This window comes from Rhinopithecus roxellana, chromosome 7 (assembly GCF_007565055.1).
Source record: "Rhinopithecus roxellana isolate Shanxi Qingling chromosome 7, ASM756505v1, whole genome shotgun sequence".
NCBI classification, from domain to species: Eukaryota; Metazoa; Chordata; class Mammalia; order Primates; family Cercopithecidae; genus Rhinopithecus; species Rhinopithecus roxellana.
The window spans coordinates 146267334-146291507 of NC_044555.1; the positions used below are offsets into that span (position 1 = coordinate 146267334).

Sequence of the window (24174 nt, forward strand, 5' to 3'; positions counted from 1 at the left end):
GTTTTCATTTTGTTTTCTTTGTTGCCTAATATGAAAGCCAATGACCTTTTGGAAATGGAATTTTATTTTCATTTCTTAATGTGTTTCTCTTATATTCCATGTTTGTTGTAGCAGCACTTAAATATTTTTGTCATATTTAAAAATAATCCTTTAATTGGATAGGTTTCATTTATTACAACATTTTCTCCAATTCAGGTTTACTTGAAACTATATGAACTTGATCCATTTTCCTTGCATAATTTTAAACTAAATGGAATCTACGTATTTTTCTTAATCATAGAAGGCAACAATGACCAAAAAAATCACTTTCTTTATTTTGGCACAAGTTCCTTGTGCCCCTCATCCACCCCCCACCTTTATAGAGTATTTACACAATGTGTACATTTTTTTTTCTTTTAGAAGCACATCGCCACTTGAGAATATTTTTCCTCTAATTTCTACTATGCCTCAAGAATTTAAGTCATGAGACCAAGGCCGAAGATGTTTTGTGATACTGGGAAAGTCACAATCCATATTCTTATCTGTTTGTCTCATCAGTAAAGTCGTGATAATTATCACCTTGCCTACTTCATAGAATTTTTGTAAGGTTCAAATGAGATAATATACACAAGGACCTTGAAAATACATGGAATGATGAGCAAATATAGGGACTGATGTTATTGTTGCTACTGTTGCTATGTTGTTACGTTATATTCTTAAAGTCAGATATCGGAATGCCTAAGATGGGAAAGGAATGTAACTTTACCAGAAGATAATTCTATCTAGTTTTCCCCATGTGTCATAGTAGACTATTTTAACATATAATAATATACAAAGATTCTGAACTTCCTATATACATCATATTAGTAGCAAGATTTTTAGAGCATGAGTAAACTAAAAGAGGAAAATATCATAAGAGAAACAGACTTAGAGACGAACCAAGTCAGGACTTCAGCATCCAGAGCCAATAGAGAGGAAGCTGGTAAAGGACAGAATAGAGAAAAAACCCAGATGTAGGGTCGGTCCTTCCAGAAGAGCCAGGGAATCCACCACAGTATCCACAGGCAGGCAGCTCATAAGAAAGTCAACTAATGAATGGATCAAGGCAATAAAAATGTAGGCCACAAGTGGTATTTCAAGTTGGGAACATGGTCCCACTTCGGTTTTAAACCATCAGTCTATATATAATGGGCCATCTTCAAAAGTCTTTCCCTTGCCCATACTTTACTATAAATTCATGGATCACCTCCTCTAGGAAGTCTTCCCAAATCACCATCCAGTGTTCAAGCCATCCTTCTGTGCTTCCTATACCTTGTGCTGGTCTACAACACATACCATAGTTATTCAGTCATTTACTCAACAGATACTTATTAAACACCCATTTTCTACCAGACATTGTACTAGTAATGGAGAATAGAATACTAAACAAAACAAAGTCACTGCCCTCATGGGGCTTATGTTCTAATGAGGGGAGAGGAATACAGATAATAAAAAATAAATAAGTAAATATAAAGTATGTCATGGTGATAAGTACTATCAGCGGGAATAATGTTGGACAATGGGAAAAGGGAGTTGAGGGGAACTGCTATTTTTCAATATATTATACTTTTATTTAATCTTTTTAAAAGTTAGCTTTACCTTTGTTAATAAATATTCTTCTAAAACATTTTATGTTTGCAAATATATTCCCCTATATGAAGGTATCTACCATACTTATGTAACTATTCTCATATTGTTGTTGAACATTTAGCTTTTCTGTCATAAACAATATTAAAAAGAATATTCTTATAGTTATTTTTGGGACACATCCTTGATTGTTTCCATAGGATAAGTTTCAAGAAATGGAAGTGCAACTCAGCTGTTGCCGTGCCGAGCAAGTCTGAGTCATTTCCAGTCCTTTGGACACTGGCATTTGTATTGAAAGCCCCTTTCTGTAGGAGTCAATGCCGAAGCCTGGTTTGTCCCCCCAATCCTGGACCCACACATTCATTGTTCTCTTTCTTTTTCTAATGACTCAAAAAAGGGTCAACAAAATTAGTGGTGGAAGTTATGCAGGTTATGATACTACTAGAGAAGCTCCCCAGAACCTAAGAAGGCTTTGTCTAAATCCAAGGGTACTGGTGCTTTAAATCCTAAAATTTGTACTGCAGGTGTGGGTAGTGTCAACCTGAAATTTGACTGTAAAATTCTACAACTCTGCTTCATCTCCACATTTATCTCCATGCAGAGAAAATTTGGGGTTTGGAACCTGTTGTTTGACCTTCACCTTCCAGGATCCATTACTTTCCTTTCACCTCATTTCTGCTAGATGTCAACCTTCCTCTGCTCTAGTCTCCTGGCTGACTTCCTAGCTCTTGTCCCTAGTCTATACCTTGACCATATTTTCCTTTTTTATCTACCAGTAACAAGTGACTAACCTAGGTATTGTCCCAGTAGTGATGAATATGGGCCTGACTTTGGTGTTGGAACCCAGAATAGAATAGCACATCCATCATTTCCCTTTTTCTCTCTACTCACTACCACCTCCTCCTTATCAGTCAAAAGTGTGCAGAAGAGATGTAGCAGATCCGTAGCATCTCAACACACACAAGGTAATTTGCCTCCCAAATGTCAGAGAAATGGTTGGGAAATGGTGTGCAGATATAAATAATATATTGGTTTTTTATTGGCAGTTTTTAAGAGCAAAATGACGTGATGATTAAATAGGATCAAGTTAATGATTAAAAATAGTTTGAGGGCAGAGAAACAGTTAATGCTTTTCATTTGTCCATGACTTTACTTTCTCTTGCACAAATGATTACAAGCTGTCTCTAAATAAATGATTCTATTTCTATTAGTGTTTGAATAAATCTAACTTAAGATTTTTGGGAAACTAACAGTCATGCTAGCATAAAAGAGTACTGACAAGGAAATAAAAAGAACAGTTAAGTAAAATATTTTTTATTATTAATCGAATTTTAAAAGTAAGAACCCATTGCATAGACTAGTTCATTTTAATCAAGTCAACCTTGAGAAATAGAACTTAAAAAGTTAGACCAAAAATGCAAGATCTTCCAGACACCATAAATTTAGTACCCTGGAGGAAATATGTCTACCTTAGAAAAGTGTATTTAAATCTGACTTTTCAATGGGTATTACTACCTTTTTCTTTTTCTTATTCACATTAAAGAATACACAAAGTTACCCATCTTCAGTTGGTTTTCTCAAGGTGATAATGGGCAAATCAGAAGCCACAGAGCCTCCCATAGATATGACTTTCTTGTTATTTGCATTTTTTCTCCCTTCATTGCTGCTTTTGTTCGAGATGCTTTTCAAACAACCAGACCATGCTGTGCACCACTAGTTCACATTTTCACTCTCAGCCTCCCATATTGAGAACAAAAGTTACTGGTGCATAAGTTATCTTGTGAGCATCTTTTATCGCTTTCCTACTTGCATGGATATACAAAGGAAATAAACAACTCTAATAGGGAGACGAGATTTACCCTACCTGGAAAACAATATACTACACAGCATGATCAAAGCCAATAGGTATAACAGATCTTCCTAGAGATGATAAGTGGTGTCTTCCCACCTATAAATCATAGGTCACACTATCCAACCTCCTCCATTCCTTGAATGATGGATTTCACAGGGGGTTGTGCATCATATAATCTATATACTAGTAGTTCTTTCTCTTTCACCTGAAAATGGAGCTGGCAAGGCCATCTAAATTCGGTTTTGAGAAAAGTGAACATAGAAAACATGCTGAGAGAATCAGATGGTTGCATTTACATTAGCTGAGAAGCATTTTAGAGTCTACCTTAAAGTAATTGTCATATACTCACTTCAACCTAGATCAAATGTGACAGGTCTCTGTTAAAAGCGAGACAGACCAAACTGAAGATGACCAAGGATCAGGAGACAAGACTAATTCATTAGTAAATAACAGAGATCTAAACAGCAAGCCACAAAAGATACTGCAGACAGGTGGACAGATAGTGTCAGCAAGAGCCAGCAGATGATAATAGATAAGATCTCTGAAAGTAGAGGAAGTATGACATTAGGAAAATATGAGTTCAGAATTATATTCCACCCTTAGTATTAGAGACTCAAAAAATATTGGCTTACGTGAGATTTATTTTCTGTTTCATGTAATTAAAAATCCAGCAGTTTTTATGGCAGGGCTGGTATGGCAGCTCTTGGTGTCATCAGAGAGCCAGTCTCCCCTATTGTCTTCATTTGTCATCCCTAGAGTGTGTGACCCTCTTCCTGAAGGCTACATAATGGTCAGTGAAACCCTACCGGTTACATCTGCTTTCATAAAGGAAGAAAAGACTAAATGGGGAAGGACACAGCAACCCCTTTAAAAGAGACTTCCAAGAAGTGCTGACTACTTCTGCTTACATGTCCGCTTTTAGCACTCCTATCTGTAAAGGAGGCTGTCACATATAATTTTTCATCTTGACACACTGCCATCCCTAAATGTATAAAAGTTCTGTTTGTAAAGATGAAGGAGAGACGAGAATATTGGGTAGGCAAGTAGCAGCATCTACAACAGTCAAATGCAGTATTCAGTGAGCGACCTTCCGTTCAGTGATTCAAGAATTCAGATTCCTTCTACCCTACAAGCTGTTTTCAACATATGGTTCCAGTGATCACCACAAAAGGGGAAAGACAGGGTAAAGAAGACACTACCTGCTTCTTAATCACATTGGCACTGAGTCATATACCTCACTTTTGCTCACATCTACAAGTTAGGTACACCCTGGCTGGTCATACACTTACTACAGTAAATAAGGGTAACATTAATATTTGGTGGATAGCTAGTCATATCTGCTACAGTAGTTGACATCAGGGAGATTGAACAACAGAAACAGGAACTCAGCTACAGATACAGGTTCAAAGAGCAGGATACTACTCTATGAAACAACTAGTGGAGTGGCTTCGCGTCTTGGCTGCTCATTAGATTTATTGGATACACCAGATCTTTTAACAAGTATTAATGCCCAGACCCAAGCCAAATGTGATGGAAATGGGCATCAGTACTTTTTTTAAAAGTCTTCCTAAGTGATTCTAGTGTTCAGTCATAGTTGAGAACCATGCTGTGAGAAGGATACGACTGGACTTCAGACTCAGAAGCATTGAATGCCAGACAAAGATTGAAGATAGACTTAACCAATCTCATAAACAAATTCATGAAATTATGCAGCAAAACAAACTTGATACTCAATTCTAAGATGCTGAACCTTGAGTTACTTCTACAACTTTATCCAAATATCTGAGGCGAGGCTAATATAAATAGGGGTTATATGGTCCCAGCAGTAAAGTTTAGAGGACCCCCAGGCAGGGAGACAATCATCAAAAAAAAAAATTTAACCTTCTAGAATCTTTGAAGTATATGCTACATGCGTGATGGACTTTAACAATTTCATGTATTAGCATATCTCCAGTGCCAGAACAGATCCAGACCTAGAGCAGCAAATATTTTTTTAAAACTTATAAACTAACAAGTATTTAGGGAGACTATGTACCATATGTACATTGTGAATCTCCATACTAAGAAAGGTGATTTAAAAAGAAACATTGGAAGGGTATAAAAAATATAAGTAATAATTGCCTCATAAGAGAAAGAGAGAGAGAGAGGAAGGAAAGACAGAGACAAGCTTTAACACATTAAGCAATAGAAATCAGACAAGTGGTCGCCTGCTGCTGGGGATGGATTGATGATAAAGGAGCATGAGGGAATTTTGAATGTGATATTAATGTTTTATACCTTAATTGTGCTGGTGTGTACAGTTGTCACAACTCAGCAAGCTATACACTTAAAATTGGTAGAACTTATTGTATGTGAAGTATAACCTATACTAGTTTTGCAATGCCGCATAACAAATTACCACAAATTTAAGGGCATAAAACAATACTCATTTATTAGCTCATGGCTCTGTAATCTGGTTACAACATAACTGAGTTCTCTGCACAAGATCTCCCCAGGCTTAAATTGAGGTGTCTGGCAGGGTGTGTTCTCATCTGAAGCTCAAGATCCTCTTCCAAGCCCACCTGGTTGTGACATAATCCAGTTCCTTGTGACTATAGAACTTAAGTCCCCATTTCTTTGCCTGATGTGACTCTGTGAATGCTCTAATCTCTTAGAGCACGTATTTCTTGCTGCATGGGCCCCTCCATCTTTAGACCCAGCAATAAAGAATTTTTCTTGTATTGAATCCCTGTCCTGTTTCAAATGTGTCTCTCCAGGAAGAGCCCATTCCCTTTTAAGCGTTCACGTGATCAGTCAATTACAATGACAAATTCCCTTTTGCCATAAAACGTGACATAATCATGAGAGTGATGTCACACACATTCGTGGGTTTTACCTGCACTCAAAGGGAGGAGATTATAAAAGGGAAAGGGTCATTGGGTCATTTTAGAATTCTGCCTACCACATCCCTCAGTAACGTTTACCATAAAAGTAGGTTAACACATAGGAAATTAAGGAGAATTTAATATTGACCTTTAGCTACTTACTCCCAAGGCCACATCTCGGAGTTTATTATCATCCAGAATTGCTCAACTTTTGAAATCTTAAATTGAGACATCCTACTGTCTGTCTACAACCTCTTATCTCCCCAGTTTCCTCACTCTGTTTCTTCCACTTTGTTTGATCTTTGACCTTGCAGGTCCTCTAGTCCCTTGACAGCTCTATGGTTTTATATCTACTATCATTGTTCTATGTTCACTTCCTTCTCCCAACCAACTTAGATGCTGTGATGCACATTTCAGTCTCTTGTTTCTCTCCATAATAACTCTTATTATATTGTGTTGCCATTTGTCTATCTCCCCCATTGGACTGTAAATTCTAAGGCATATACTTATCCTGCTATAAGATAGCATCTGGCAAATAGAAATACCTAAATAAATGTTTGCTGAAAGGAGAAATGAATGGTTGAGACACTAACTGTATGTATAAAAGGAATTCAGGGGTGGCAGGAAGGGAGAAACCCAGTGGGCTGGAGCAGCTGCAAAAGACTTAATACATGTGGTAGAAATTGAATTAGGCCTTGTGGATGGAATAAAAATTGAATAACTTGGAGCTAATTGGGGTCATTCTAGGATGAGGATTATTAGTACAAGCATTGTCTTTCACTAATTTTGAGTAAGAATGTGCATCATGTATGAAGTGGGGCTACAAGAAAACCAATTTGTTTGATTGATCGGGAACAGTGGGAGCGGACAGGAAACTGGGACACATGGCCTATCAGTAACAGAAAGCCTTGAATAGGAGATGCATTCCTAGTGGGAGACACTGTCATAGATGTCAGCAAAGGTGATTTAAAAAAAAAAAAAAAAAAAAAAAAAGAAGTCATGCAGAAAATCTATGTCTAATGAAGAGAATCTAAAAGCTAGAAAATAGGAAAGGAGTCAACTATTGGGAGCCAGTGCTCTATCGTGTATCTAAGAGTAGGAGTTATTAATCTAATTCTGCTGATTATCTTTCTCAACCAGAACAGTTTTCACTAGACTTTCCAACTCTTGCCCTCTTGCTTTAAAAGTTTGCCTAGCATCTGACACAAAAAGCACATTTTATTTTTAAAAAATTTCTTTTATTTTCCATAGGTTATTGGGGAACAGGTGGTGTTTGGTTACATGGATAAGCTCTTTAGCGGTGATTTGTGAGATTTTGGTGCACCAATCACCCGAGCAGTATACACTGCACCCAATTTGTAGTATTTTTTCCCTTACCTACTTCTTACCCTTTCCCCTGATTCCCCAAAGTCCACTGTGTTATTCTTATGCCTTTGCATCCTCATACCTTAGCTCCCACTTATGAGTGAGAACATAATGATGTTTGGTTCTCCATTCCTGAGTTACATCACTTAGAATAACAATCTCCAGTCTCATCCAGGTTGCTGCAAATGCCATTAATTCATCCCTTTTTATGGCTGAGTAGTATTCCACCACATATATATATACCACAATTTCTTTACCCACTCATTGATTGATAAGCATTTGGATTGGTTCCATATTTCTGCAATTGCAAATTGTGCTGCTATAAACATGTGTCTGCAGGTATCTTAAAGTACATTTCCAAATAAGTTGGAGATAATATTGGAAAGAAAAATAAAGGGCTGGTTATGGAAAGCCTCAGAAACATGGAAGGGAAGTTTAGATTAAATGTGACAGTAAACCAAGTGGATGCCTATTTCTTAACCAAGGAGGTGGTAAAATAGAAGCTATGTTTTAGGAATATTTTTAAGCTGGGAAATGTAGGATGAATTCATCATAATAGATTTTTTTCACCCCAATTTGAAATTAGTGTTGGGGCCATATTAGCATTTTCTATAACCCAGGAACAGGTGATTTCTTAAATAATATATCCATTTCTTGAAATAAACCATGAAATTCAGCCTTTTTCTGTCTAATTTTATCAATCCCAAAATGTACTTTCTTTTACAGATACAAGTTGGATTTTAAAAATCAGCAGTTATGTACTAAAATGAGAAGGATACACAATACATTCACACTTTTTTGTTTTGGTTTATTCACAAACATGGTACTATATATTTTAAATTCAATAAATTGACCTAAAGTGCAACCAATATAGAAATTAATGATTTCTTTAAGGCTTTTCCATCTGATTTGAGGGAAGAGCTCCAACCACCAGATAGAGAAACTTCCACGGAATGATATAATCACATTGTATGTTATGGAAAAAGAGGCTTGGCGAAGACTTTAAAAGTTGTCTAATGTGTCCGGGCGCGGTTGCTCACGCCTATAATCCCAGCACTTTGGGAAGCCGAGGCAGGTGGATCACTTGAGGTCGGGAGATCCAGACCAACCTGACCAACATAGAGAAACCCCGTCTCTACTAAAAATACAAATTTAGCCGGGCATGGTGGCTCATACCTGTAATCCCAGCTACTTGGGAAGGCTGACACAGGAGAATCGCTTGAATCCGGGAGGTGGAGGTTGCGGTGAGCTGAGATCGCACCACTGCACTCCAGCCTGGGCCACAAGAGTGAAACTCTGTCTCAAAAAAAAAAAAAAAAAAAAAAAAAAAAGGCTAATGCAACAGGTGGGGCTATATTTAAGCATATAGGTTCTATTATATAATGGAAATCTGTTGACATTAGTGGATTCTATAATTGCTTAATTATGATTTTTTTCCTACTTTCCAACATAAAAGTTAAACTTTTCTAAAGGGCATAGATTCACTTGAGTTCTGAGTCTGAACATTTAATAAGTGGATTCCAAGTGTATTTGTATGATAAGCTGATGATGAAAGTTCCCTATGTTTGGAATATAATAACATATCCAAATTTTAATATTCTAATTATGGTCTTTCTTATATAGTCTCAATAAAATTGTTTCTAAAACAGAGGTGAATATATCCAAGTCCGCGAAACCACACAACTTCCTGTATATAAATGCAGATAGACACACGATACTTGTCAGTACAAACGGAGCAACTACATGATCAGCTGGGCCAGGTGACAAAGAGGCTGAGCTACTCCTTCAGGCATTAATTTTACTGTCATTATAGTTGACACATTTGCTTCTTTTTCATTCTGCTGGGATCACATTCCAGTTGTCAGAAGAGTGTGCGTGGGAGGTGGGATTTACCAGCACTCCCTTAACTACCTCTTACTCCTGACACCAGTGACTGATCACTGGTGAATTCTTTTCAGTTGTCAAGAAGTTCTCTCACTCTGTGTGTGCAAGTGTGTGTATGGGCACACACACCACACACTTGCACACACACCCATGGCAAAAAAAAAAAAAACAAAAAAAACTTTTCTGGACTTATGACCTAGTGCTAATGCAGATTATACTTATTTGGCAGTGAAAAGTAAACACTAAATAATATTTATTGTATATATTAATGGATTTTCAAAATCAACATTTGGATAATTGTCTAACTGTGATAGTCACTCAGCTACTTTTAATTTATGCCTGGAAAACACTATACAAAAGAAGGTACTATGTTATTTCGTGGAAGGTATCAGTGAGCATGTGTTTTGGGTCTCTGTTCACATTACACATGATCTGTTTTAGAAAATGATTAACTTTATATTTACATCCATGAGAGATTGATTAATTGCTTTTCAGTATTTTTATTAGAAAGAATAGTCAAACATAAGCACACTTGAGTTTTCACAATTTTAAAAACTTCAACGTCATCACTAAACATTTTTAAGCCTTCAGAAATATGTCTCCCTCAAAATACATGATGATGAGCTCATTCCAAATGCTTTAGGTTAAATTATAGTAGTATTTTTATTTAGTAAATTACATGGAAACTTGTAGAAGCTATCTTAGTTTAAGAAATGAATCTTCATAAGCGATTTATGCTTTTCTATATATTCCTACATTTTATTAAATATAATTAGACTATGTTCAAATATGAATACACTATTAAGACTTAGGATAAGTGACATGCCTTTCCCACTAGTATATTATTCAAATGATACATAGCTTTTTCTGGTCAGAATGATAGATAATGACTTTGTACAAGCTAATTTGAAATCGGATCCTTAATTTTCATTCATTTAATTACAAAGCAGCATTATAAAATCCCTACCAAAATAGTTCACATAGCAGTCCGCAATGAGGAAGCTTTTATGTGAAAGCACATTGTGTAAGCTTGGTCAGCTGCCAGAAGTGGTAGGATTTTGCTGAGCAAGTCATGGCATTATTAGAGGATGCTGGCATAAACAGAAATGCAGATCAGTAAATGAAATGGAGGATAGAAAGAAACCAATAAAGATGGTGTATTTAAAAAGTTGAATGTAGCTTATTAGAATACACTTTCAATAGTTCGGTGTGAGTAAAGACCTGAGGAAATAACCTTTCATTTCAGCATAAAAGAAATGTGGTTATAATTTATTCCAACTGTGCTCTTTCACAATAATATAGAATCATTCGCACTTGCCCATGAAAATGATTTTATTGATAAGCTGGCACTAATGATAAACTAACTCCTCATGATACCAACACAATGACTGGTAGAGAACTTACAGAAATGGAGACTTTAAAGAAGAACTGTGTCCTCTAGGACAGCGGTCTCCCACCTTCTTGGCACCAGGGACCAGTTTTGGGGAAGACAATTTTTCTACAGAAGGAGGAGGGTGGGGGTTGAATCCGTTACACTTCAGATCATCAGGCATTATTAGTTAGTCTCACAAGGAGCGCACCATCTAGATCCCTCGCATGCGCAGTTCACAATAGGGTTTGCACTCCTATGAGAATCTAATGCTGCAGCTGATCTGACGGGATCGGTCCGTGGCCTGTGGGTTGGGGTCCCCTGGTCTAGGAGAATAAAATAATAGGTAACCTATACTAGGATAAACAATCCAGTTTGTTATTGTGATATTTATAAAATCTACTGCAAAACTCAGGCTTTGTAACAGAAATAGCATGGCCATCAAATTTTCTTTTAAAAAGAGAAAATGAATCCTACTAACAATTTTCTTGTTCAATTAAAAGTAACGATACTATTTCATTTTCACAAAGAAATTAACTTTTGAGATATTTATAATCAGATACATCACAGGACACATATGTTTGTCATAGAATTTATCAGAAAAGAGATGGCTGGGATCCCAAATCTTCAAATCTTCAGATTTCATCATGCCACTTTCCCTGTATGAGGCTCCTAAGACGTATATATTGCATAGAGGATACACCGGACAGGTGCACACTGCATTCTAGCTAGAGCTGTGGCCTTAAACCTCTATATAGCCTCAGGTTAAATTGAGCAGGACCACATGTGAATGAAAATGGCTCTTTATATACCCAACCTCCATCCTAGACTATGACCCAGACTAGAAGTAAGAAGAGTGACTTCTTGGCCTTTTTTCTCAGGATCACGCCACAGTCTTGAACCCTCTCTTCCTTCCACCCTCAGGTCTTACCCAGATAGTGAGAAGATGGACAAACAGAAAATCTTCCATGAAAAACCTAGAGTAGAACTTGCTTAAAACTGCCTCCTGTGCCCTAGACACTAACCTTATGTACACTTAGTTCTTACCCAGATAGTGAGAAGATGGACAAACAGAAAATCTTCCATGAAAAACCTAGAGTAGAACTTGCTTAAAACTGCCTCCTGTGCCCTAGACACTAACCTTATGTACACTTAGTTTTACCAAAAAAAGGAATATGAGTGGGCTGTCAACATGGAGGAGGCTCATATCACACCTCTCATATGAGAGTACACCTGAAGCTTAACTTTTACTTCTTTGTTTCCCACACCTAAAACTCTAGCTCTTGAGAATTATGTGTTCTTTACCCTTATTAGAGAGTTGTTCCTTCTACAAGATGGAGTTGTTGAAGGAATATTGGACCTTTCCCATCAGTTAGAACATGCCACTAATAATTAAGGCTAAAAGTGAAGAATAATTAAACACCTCTTGTTGGAGTTATTTTAATTCAGGGTCACAAAATCTAATACTTCATTGACCTGGTACATATAAAGTAGCAGGAACTGATATATTTTTTAAATTCTGTGTCCACTTCCATTACCTAGCTGTTTATTGTTTAATAAGCAATTTATTTTCTCTGTATAGGAATATACACATTATGGTAAACATTTGGGAAAATGGCAATTGCTAATTGTTCCAGCTTTAAATTTTTTTTGTTTTGTTTTTTTGTAGAGACAAGGATCTTGCTATGTTGCCCAGCCTGCTCTCAAACTCTTAGCCTCAAGCAAACCTCCACCTTGACCTCCCAAAGTGCTGAGATTACAGGAATGAGCCATCATGCCCAGCCTAGTCTAGCTTTTGAAGAACTAGTACTGCAGCCAGTCTCTACTATGCAATTATTTATTTGTTCACTATTAATATCAACGCACATTTATTGAGCATTGACCAGATACTATGTGCATGACTTCAAAATTGGCTTCTACCTTCTAAAACAATCTAGTATTCAAGATAAACACATTACACAAGCAACTTATAAATAATAAAGACTATGATAAATACTATAAGAGATATAGAAAGGATAAAAAAATGTTAGAAAGAAGAGCTATTATTCTGAGAGAAGGAATTTTTATATGGAAGAGGCAGGATTTAAAGAGAGGCTTAAAATACACATAGGATTTCTCAATAGCTGAATTTTACAAATATAGTCTAAATCAGTAATTATTAATATGTGGTTCAAGGACAAGCAACATCAGCATTACCTGGGAACTTGTTAGAACTGCGACTTATTAGGCCTCACCCAAGATGTAATGAATCACAAACTCTGGAGACGAGGCCTGGCAATCTGTGATTTATCAACCCTCCACATGATTCTGATGCATGCTGGAGTTTGAAGGCCATCACTGGTCTAATCAATCAATAAGCATATATTTATTGATTGACGTATGTTCAAGGCACTGAATAGACATTTCGGGAATGGAAATAGCTATAGATATAGTTCTTATTATTCAAAACATTTCACTAACATTAGGATGGTAATCTTACCAGACATACTATAAAAGAAACCTAACAATGCGAAGTCACAAGGCCCAAGGGACTTGACTCAAGTGCCAAAGTCCAACATGACATGGTGGCACGTAGAGATTACAGAAACTTCCTACCTAAGGGGAGAGTTCCAGGGTATTCAAAGGGGGATTTGACTAATTTATAACTCTTCCCCTTTGTCAACATGGACATTATCATTGCTTTGACCCAGGTGGCAATTAGTTTTGAGAAATCAGAAAAGATAATAGATCAGGGAGTCAGAAACAAGGAAAAATAGAGGAATCAGAATAAAAGCCAGTTCAGAAGCCAGGATTTGGGGAACAGTAAAACAAACACAAACGGCCACTTTCTTTTTCCTCCTGTGAGTTTGTTGAGCTTCCCAGATGTGAGCATTTGTAGTTTTTATCAAATTTGAAAAGCATTTGGCCATTATTTTTTCAAATATGTTTTCTTCCATCTTCAGTCTTTTAGGACTCCACTTACAAGTATGTTAGACTGCTTGATATGGTGATTACTTGATATAGTCACTGAGGTATCTTTTGCTTTTTTAAGGGTTTATTTTCCACTCCATGCTTCAATTTGCATAGTTTTACTGCTATGTCTTCAAGTTCATCGATCTTTTCTTCTGCCATGTCTATGTTGTTAATTCCATCCAATGTAATTTTCATTTCAAACACTGTATATTTCATCACAACAACACATCCATTAAGTCTCTTGCATCTAACATTTCTTTCTCATTGTGCTCATAGTTTTTTTTAAACCTCCTTACATGTATGGAATATGTATACCATAGCTGTTTTAATGTCCTCATTAATTTAATAAGAATGAGAATAACTCCAACAAGAAGTGTCCAATTATTTTTCACTTTTATTCCTAATTATTTAATATTCTACTTATATAATGTTTATAAATTCCATCATCTCTCATTTCAGGGCCTGTTTTCTTCTGCTTATGGGTCACATATTTTTGCTGCTTCTTATGTCAACTAATTATTTTACCGGATGGTGGACATTATGAATTTTATGGTGTAGATGGCTAAATTTTATAGTATTCCTTTAAAGAGCATAGGGCTTTATTCTGGCAGGCAGGTAAGTAAGATGAAAATCATTTTTGCTTTTGAGGCTTGTTTTTAAGCATTTTTTTAGCCCCAGTACTAAAGTATGATTTTCTGGAATCTCTGCTGAATGCCCTGGATATTCAACAATGTCTCTCTCTTCTGGCCAGCCAGTAGGAACCAAAATCATTCCCAGCCCTGTGTGAACTCTCGAAACTATTTGGCTTACAGCTTCCTGGTAATTATTCTTTTCCTAAGAGTTGTTCTTTGCCCAGCCTGATGGATTTTCACTCGACATATGCACAGATTGGTTTCAGCCAAAGACTTGAGACCCTTGTGTAGATTTCCAGAGCCATTTCTCTACGTAGCTTCCTCCTACCCAGTATTCTGCCTCACAAATTCTAGTTGCACTGGCCTCCTGTAATCCTGATCTCTATCTCCTCATTTTAGTGAGATTACCTCTCCCCGTGCCACTGTCAGGAAAGTGTTTCTACCAGAAAGTTAAGGTGGTTGTAGGTCTCCCGTCATTTACTTTCCTCCTCTCAGGGATCAAAAGCCTGTATAGCCTACGGTCCAATGTCTGAAAAGTGTTGTTTCATATATTTTGCGCATCTTTCTAGTTGTTTATGAAAGGAAGGCAAGTCCCATAGTAGATATTTTTCGTGGTTGGAAGCTGAAGTCCCCAAAATGCCCACTGCAAAAACATGTAAGAAAAATATAGCCACAGACATATGGACCTTAAGGATGGGAAGCTGAGAGGGTTGTACATTTGGTAGATGTATTTTGGATTAGATAGTTGTTTCCTGCTGAACCCTGGTTAGTGTTAAAGGTGTCCTAGCTCCAAATGACTGAGTGTTCTATATACACTGACATTAATAAATAAATGCTGTAGACATTAAGTGCTTCTGAAGAAATGCCTAATTTATCAACAAGTCAGGTAAAATACAACATTTGCATTATCTTGTAGACTTGTCTGCTCTTTATAAGAGGAATCTTTTTATTATAAAAGTAATATATGCTTACTATTAAAGAAAACTCCAACAATACAGAAATATATAAAACAGAGTAGAATTAAATCACTCCACTCTCATTCACTGTTAGGAGTTTGGTGTATATGTCTCTCTAGCTAGCTATATATCTATTTCTCATCTATCACAAAAATGGATTTCTCTGTCATTTACTGTCCAGTCCCACTGAAGAACCAGTAATAAGACTTTCCCTAGTATATCATGATCATCCTCTGTTTTGGGGTCATACAAGAGTCTTGGCCTATTGCCAGGGAAAAGTATTCACAAGGAGTAGTTTAGATGGGACCCAGAAAACCTCAATGCCTGCTTCTGCTGGATGAGGATCAGTGAGGACCACAGGCAGATCTTAAAGCAAAATTTTGTCTCATAGATAAAAAATGACATACTCATGGTCCTCAGCATAGCCATTTACTCTCTTGACTAATAATGAATTTTTGCTGGTATCAATTCAGCTTTCATTTGGCACCCTGACAGTGGTCACCAGTAGAGTACTTGGTGTCCCTCAATACTGCTTCTCTCCTGTCATCCATATTCCTCTACGTCTAGTCTTTCTGTGTCTAGCTTACGGCCACCTCCAAGGACCTGTCCTTTGCCCCCTCCCCCCCACACACACCTATACTTCCTCCTGCCCAGGTGACTCTAATCTAATCTCTTCTCAGGACCAGGGATAGAGTGAGTAGAGAGGGTTTTTTCTCCTTTTATTTTCCTTTCAAGCTTTATATTGTCATGAACTCTATGTTCTGCTTTCCAGAGGGCCTTCCATGTTGTTTTTCTATAGCCTTGTCTATAGAAAATATAATAAAACAAAGAATGTGAAAAAAAAACAAAATGTAATAAAACAAAGACTGTATATTAACTCTTTTCCTTTGAATTCTTCTAGGAACTATGCCAATTTATCTCCAAGCCATGCAAGTGGCTTTGACTGACTAGGGAAAGGCTCAATAAGTTCAGGAAGTGAAAGAAAAGAAGAAAAAGCACAAAGATGATGTTCAAGGTTATATTCTGAATCCTTACAAGCCACTACTACATATAGAAATGCTTCAGGTTATTATGATATTATTACATCGTATAAATTACCCTAATATAGTTGAACAGTCTCTTATTGATGCACACAATGAAAGAAAACTACATTGTATGTGCTCAAACTTTTCTGTTTATTTATGTAGGAAAAATTCCTGAAAGTGGAAATGCTGGCTCAAAGGGTATGTAAGAATAATTTAAAAGATAATATCAAATTGCCTTCCAGAAAGATTGTACCAATCTACACTTTTATAAATAGCGTATGAGATTATTAGCACTCGATACTAACATTTGTTTCAATATTTGACAGTCTAATAGTATAAAATACCTAGTTTTTTAAAATTATATTTTTATGATGAACAAGGTGAAGAAATTTTTGTATTTGTAGGAGCTACTTGTATTTCTTCTTCCACCAATTATCTGTTCATATCCTCTGTGCATATCTAATTTGGTTGTTATTCTTTCACTTGTTGATATGTAGCAGCTCTACATGCGTACCAATATTCACCCTCTAGATGTCATACATTGCCTATACAGTTGACTCTTGAGTAACATGGATTTGAACTGGGACCATGTTGAACATGTTTGAACTGGCAGATCTTCTTCTGCCTCTGCCACTTCTGAGACAGTAAGACCAACCCTTCTTCCTACCCCTCCTCAGCCTACTCCACGTGAAGATGATGAGGATGAAGACCTTGATGATGATCCGCTTCTACTTAATGAATAGTACATATATTTTCTCTTCCTTGTGATTTTCTTAATAACATTTTCTTTTCTCTAGCTTACTTTATTGTAAGAGTACAGTATATAATGCATATAATATAAAAAAGATGTGTTAATTGGCTGTTTATGTTATTAGAAGGTTTCTGGTCAACAATAGGCTATTAGTAGTTAAGCTTTGGGGGCATCAAAGTTATCTATGGATTTTTGACTATGCAGAGCATCAGTTCCCCTGACCCCCATGTTGTTCAAGGGTCAACTACATATTGTAAATATTTTTTCTAGTTTGACATTTGTATTTTAGCATTATTTACAACGTCTTTATGCAATGCAAAGGCTTATTCATTCAACAAACGTTTATGTTGAGAAGCTACTATATGGCAGCCAGTAGTGTGAGTTGTAGGGACATAGTAGTGAGCAAGACAGACAATGTCCCTGCACTCAGAGAATTTACATTCTGATGGAGACGCAGAAAAATAGAAAAGCAAACAAAAGATGTACAAACTGTAGTTGTATGATAATAAAAATAAACAGTGACAAAGAGTAAATGGGAGAGAATGACCAGTTAAGGTCTTACTGAGGAGATGACATGAGGTTAGACCTGACAGATGAAAGTGAGACAAGAAGTAAAAGCACATAGGCAGTGGAGGGGGTTGCTGGGTAAGGGAAAGTTATGGTGGGGAAACAGTAATCCAAAGGACCAAAGGCAGGAAAAAGTTTGATGTGTTCAAGGACAAAATGAAAAGCATGGATACTAGAACTTAGTGCAAAACAGACAAAATGATATGAATGAGGTTGAAGGAAGGGTAGGTGCCAGATAATGCATGATCTTATTTTATTCTAAGAACAACAGAGAGCCACTGAAGAGTTTTGGGTATGGAGTGGCATGGCTTGATTTATGTTCTTAAAGCTCATTTTTTCAGCTATACAAAGAATAAATTAGAAAGGAGAAAGAGAAAGAGTACAAACAGAAGAGTTAGGCAACTATTTCAGGATACTAGGTGAGATACTATAGTGGCTTAGATAATGGTGGTAGCCATGATGAGAAAACATAGTGGGAAAGGAATTTTTTAGGCAATCCAATCTGCTATTCTATCCTTTGCTGCCACACATAATATAACTTCATTTTCATGTATTCTCTCATCCTTTCTAGTATCAAGGAATGTCTCTTCTGTAAAACAAACTTCTCAAGAAACAGTAAAAATCATCTATTCATTAAGCGTTTCTTGAATCTCTTAACTTGGCAGTCACTTACCTGTACCACCAGAGTAATGTGTGCAAACTTCTATGAAAGCATTTGACGCATTATGTTTTACCTATGTTCACTCGTCTTTCTATTGGTCCATAGCCTTCGTGAGGTAAGTGATTATGTCTTATTCATCTACAAAACACAGTGCCTGACTCAGTATGTGTCATGTAGTAAGTACTTAATTATTAATTATTCTTGAATTGAAGGAAGAAGTATTAAATTTTACCTAAAGCATCTATGGAGATACTAATTTGTCTTCATCTATTGATGTTATATATAAATAGCTTGTCTGGGAAATTGCTCTGCATTTCTGAAATAAGCTCTATATAGTTATGATAGATTATTTCCAGTAATATCAAATTTAATCTACTTATATTTTTCATCTATATTTATAAGTAAATTTGGTGTATCTTGTTAACATTTTGTCATCAGGGTTATGCTGACTATAACATATATTGAGTAAGTATACAGACAGGGTTCTTAATTTCAAGCAGCAGAAAATGATTGTGGTTAATATAAGCAAAGATGGAGTTTATTGGAAGAATGACAGATATTTAATAGAATTCATAGAAAGATCAAAGACCTAGGATCAGTATGAATGCAAGAACCACAGGAGGATAGGGCTCAGCACTACAGCCTACCTCATGCCATTGAAACTGTCTGTTGAGTACACTACTGAAATTGCTACCATTAGATACTGGATATTGCAGTCAATATCCATGGTGAGGAAGTCTTCCCTACTCCTGCTTCTTTGTTTTAGATTCCAAGCTCCTGATCAGAGAATCTGATAATTTTAGTCTAGGTCATGTACCTAGGCTTGGAGGCAGAGATAATGAGTATCTGGCCTTTTTAGTTCCTGTAGTGGAAGCCAAGCCCTGCCTTCTCTCCATACTCATACTCTGAGGAAATCCTCAAACATAAAAAGGAGGTTCCAATGCTGGACAGTCATAAAACATATTCATGAAACTCTCCCAAAAAGGGCAAACAAAAACTGAAGTCCACTCCATGTGATTATAATCATATCAATGATCTTCACTAGACTACGTTTTGTCGGAATTTGTCTGTAAACTTGCAAAGAGAGAATTTCCTGGGAGAAATTCTTCTGTACTTATGATTAGTTTAGTCTATGGTTATAGCTCTTCTCATGTTGTCTATAATTTTTTCTTATAAATTATTTTCTAAATGTACTAAAATAAAATGCAAGCACACAATATGAAATGCCAACCATTTAGATATAGAGAGAGTAAAAAAGTGACAGTTTCTCTTAGACTTTTCCTGACTTCTAGCAACCATTTGTCTATGTATTTACATACGGAATATGTGTATACATCCACTAAATATATTTTGTATTTACAAAAATAGTATTACCTCAGGCTAGAGAATGGAAGATGAAAAAAATAGCATTATCTTAAACATTTTACTCTGATTTCACCTAATTAGACAGCAAAGTCACCTTTCTATGTTATTATACTGACAACACATTTTTAAGGGCTTTATTATAGTCTATTGTATGCATTATAATGCACTTAGCCAATAACGTCTTGATGTACACTTAGATTTCCAATTTCCTGACATTACATACTATAATGCAATGAATATTCCTGTACTCATATTTCCATGTTCTTAATCTACTCGATAGTTAGAGGCTGTGGTGGTATGTTAAGCTTTTGCAATTCTGTTTCTGTCCATTTCTCTTTTATTTTTAACATCGTCATCATATGCTGAATGAATTTTGATGTTACCTTTTAGTGCATAAATTGCATGACTGAAATATCTTCATTGTTTGTTTTTTAATCAGTATAAACTTATTTTGTCCCATTAAATTTTTGTTTTTATATTATACTTTATCTGACACCAGTATTGACGTCAGTTTTTATTTTGTATGTGATCGTCGTATATATATTCAGTCATCCATTTATTTTTGTCATTTCTAGATGGTCGACCTTTAGGAGTATCTCCAACACATGCTTCGATGGGCCACCCCTTTGGTTCAGTATGAGAATACTCCTCCTCCATCGATCAGGTGAGTATAACAGGACCCTTCTCAAAAGAAATCTATAAGGAGTAGACATGCTACTTCTCAATATTTAGATATGCCAAAATAAAAGATTTTAAAAATCAGTTGGCTAAATAATTGGAAGAAATAACAGTAACATAGATTAATCTAATTAAGCTTGGTGCTTTAATAACTCCTTTCCTACCCACAAGTGAGGTCACAGATGCCTCACAAAAGGCTACTGGTTCTATATTGTAACACATAAAGGTAATATTTCCTGGAATTCTTCTCCTATCCAATGTCTCAGAATGGTTCTTCTATCTTGGCAGCCTTCTGATTGCAGTCATATTGCTTAACTCCTGCTTTTTACCTCTCTTCCCTGCTCTTTTGACGAGGCTCTTTATATGAATTCTTCGGTTCTTCAAACCAGCTTTGTTACCATGGCTCCAGGCTTTGCAGGCCATAGGCTGGACCTACCCTTGCCCCATGCCAAGCCACAGCTTAAAGGAGGCTCCTTGGATCTATGATCTTCAGCATAAAGATTATCCAAGGTAGCAAAAATTCTGAAGTTTGTATATGTATGCAAGAGATTTGAAAAAGGGAATAACTATTTGTCTCTCCTGCTTTCTGATCCAGGCAGGACTAATACTGACTATGACACTAGACTAGAATACAAAAATGGCCCCTCTACCAACTTGGGACCTAGAACATAAGAATGTTCATATTTAGCCATTATTCAGTACTATTCCTAAACTTCTCCATCATCTGGATGCTATTTTATAATTTCTGAGCATTTTTGGCTCCTTTGATAGGCTGACAGTGCCTGTGTCATATCCCCCTTTCTATTCCTTATGTGGCCTAGTAGTGTTTTACATGTATAGATAGGCACTCAATAATTGTGTAAAATAAAGAAGAAAGTAATAAAACAAATTGTGGGAAAAGAGAAAGAGAACTAATAGTAGGGGTAAAGATGACTTCAGGAATTGTGTTTACATAAAATTGGGATGTGGTAAATTGAATGAAGACTTGTCTAGGTTGGTTGGGTTTGGTAGTAATAGAAAAAAGTAATTATACATATCTGCAATATGCTTGTAACCTTAGTTACCCTAGACTCTACCAATGAGGTGGCATGGAATGTGCGGCCTAGGAGAGTCACAGTAATAGTAAAATCTAATCAATCTCAGCCTCTAACAGCTGAGTCTCTAGAATCCAATCCTCCTTCCAATCCCTCCATTCTGTTTCAAGAGGGTGGGACAGATTCAAAGAGGAACTCACATGGTGTATGAATAGCTAGTGATCATTTTCCTCTTCCTATGGCCTTTGTGATCTCTGCCTTTCCTGCTCCAGACCTGTTCCCTAATGGCAACTACTGCTTCCATAATACCTCTGGATGTCAGCCACAATGTTGTAGCCTTGGCTGCCTTTCCATTCCATTTCAGTCCTCATTTCTGCCCTTATTTGTATATCAGTGTATTTCTAAGCCACTAATAGTACTGCCTTGTGCTTTCAAGTTCTTAGGATCACTCTAATGCTAAAACTCTTTCATTTGACCTATTACCTGTCAGAGCCCTGCACCAACATCCTGACCCTCAGCCTCCAGCACAGCACAGATCCATATGCGCTTTACTAAACCACCCCTAACTCCTCTAACACAGATCATATTTTTCTGATCAAACTAGTTTACTTCACCAACATGTCACCTCAAAGCTAGTTTCTTCCCATCTATTCAACTGAATTCTTGTTCAAGGGAGGGCTCTTATTCTTCCAAAACTTAGGGAGATGTCTTAGTGCTGTGGGCGGATATCAGTTTCAACTTATATAGTTATGATAGCTCACATCAGAGTCCTCAACCCCCCCATATAAATAAACCCCTGATGTGTTTTCCCTGTTGGGCATCTAGATATGCCTGGACATGTTTGAATCCACAGTGGGTACTACCACAACTTAACCTCTCACTCTAGGATTCCTGCTATACTCGAATAGCTTTTATAATTAAAAAATAACAAACAAACCTGTGAGAACAAAATGAGAGCAAGCATATGAAAGTGCTTTGGAAATTGCAAAGTACTTTGCAAATGCAGTGTATTATAATAAGTTCCTTATTGTTTATTTGTTTAGTAGAAATTCATGTCCATGAGGGAACTGAAGGCATCAAATTGGGAAGATTAAAAAACTAAAAGACTAGAATGATTAACTGAGGGAGAAATCAAGTTGATAAATACATGGAAAGTAATTCAAAATCTATGCACAGAATACAGTTTCTGTGGGCCTATTTGAATGCAAGACACACTTGTCAAATGAACAGATGCAAAAGTTGGAAGATGGTTTTGGAGTACTTAAAAAGTAGTAATACCTGTAATCCCAGCACTTTGGGAGGCCGAGACGGGCGGATCACGAGGTCAGGAGATCGAGACCCTCCTGGCTAACACGGTGAAACCTCGTCTCTACTAAAAAATACAAAAAACTAGTCGGGCGAGGTGGCAGGCGCCTGTAGCCCCAGCTACTCGGGAGGCTGAGGCAGGAGAATGGCTTAAACCCGGGAGGCGGAGCTTGCAGTGAGCTGAGATCCGGCCACTGCACTCCAGCCTGGGCGACAGAGCGAGACTCTGTCTCAAAAAAAAAAAAAAAAAAGTAGTAATACTTGGTCTATAGACTTTAGGCAACAGGAACCTAAGTGAAGCTGTACAGCAAGGTGTATTACAAAGCTTGACTCCAAAGGTCAACTGCTTGGTTTGAAATCTCAGTCTTACCACTTATGAGCTCTAGATGAATTTTGCCAAATTACTTAATCTTAGTTTCTCATCTGTGATAAATTACAGATATATGTGTCATCTCCCCCATAGGTTGTTTTTTCTTTCTTTCTTTCTTTCTTTCTTTTTTTTTTTTTTTTGCAAGTACAGTGGTCCTTCAGTATCCATGGGGGATTGGTTCCAGGTCCTCTCTCAGATGCCAAAATCCATGCACGCTAAAGTCCGTTATATAAAGTGGTGTAGTACTTATATATAATCTACATACATCCTCCTATATACTTTATCTCTAGATTACTTATAATACCTAATGCATGGTAAATGCTATGTAAATAACTATTTGATGTATTGTTTAACGAATAATGTCTGTATATGTTTACTACAAACACAGCCATCCTTTTTTCCCAGTATTTTCCATCTGTGGTTGGTTGGATCCAACCACAGGTGCAGAACTCATGGATACAGAATGCCAACTGTATTATATGAGTCAATACATATAAAACACTATCAGGTCAGGCACACAGCAAATGTTCAATGTAAATAAATTTTACAACTCATCTACTCATGCCATTGTATTTCATAAAAGCAAATTGAAAAGGACTATAGCTTACCTAAAGTTTCAATAAAGCCGAAATTTAGGGACTTGTATTTTTCACTTAAATAGTTTGGCGAATGTTACCTGTAATTGAATTGAAAATTAGTTTTTCTTCTCTAGGTTTAAGCAAAAGTTAGAGAGTAGTCCAGAATATTCAAGTGGCTTAAACAATGCACATTATTCACAACTAGGTCATTCATCCTTTTGCTCACAATATGGGCAACGGGACACACGATCACAGAATAAGATCAAGAAATAACAGTTGATATTAAAATGATTAAAAATCTCATTTACCCAAAACGACTGCTATAAATGGAGATTACTCTCACAATTGCTATAGAAAACAA

General features: G+C 36.6%; 1 pseudogene; it reads left to right on the plus strand.

Annotated features, from left to right (window-relative positions):
• The window catches only part of LOC104655214, a 61119-nt pseudogene that overhangs the window by 23583 nt on the left and 13362 nt on the right, over window positions 1–24174 (plus strand).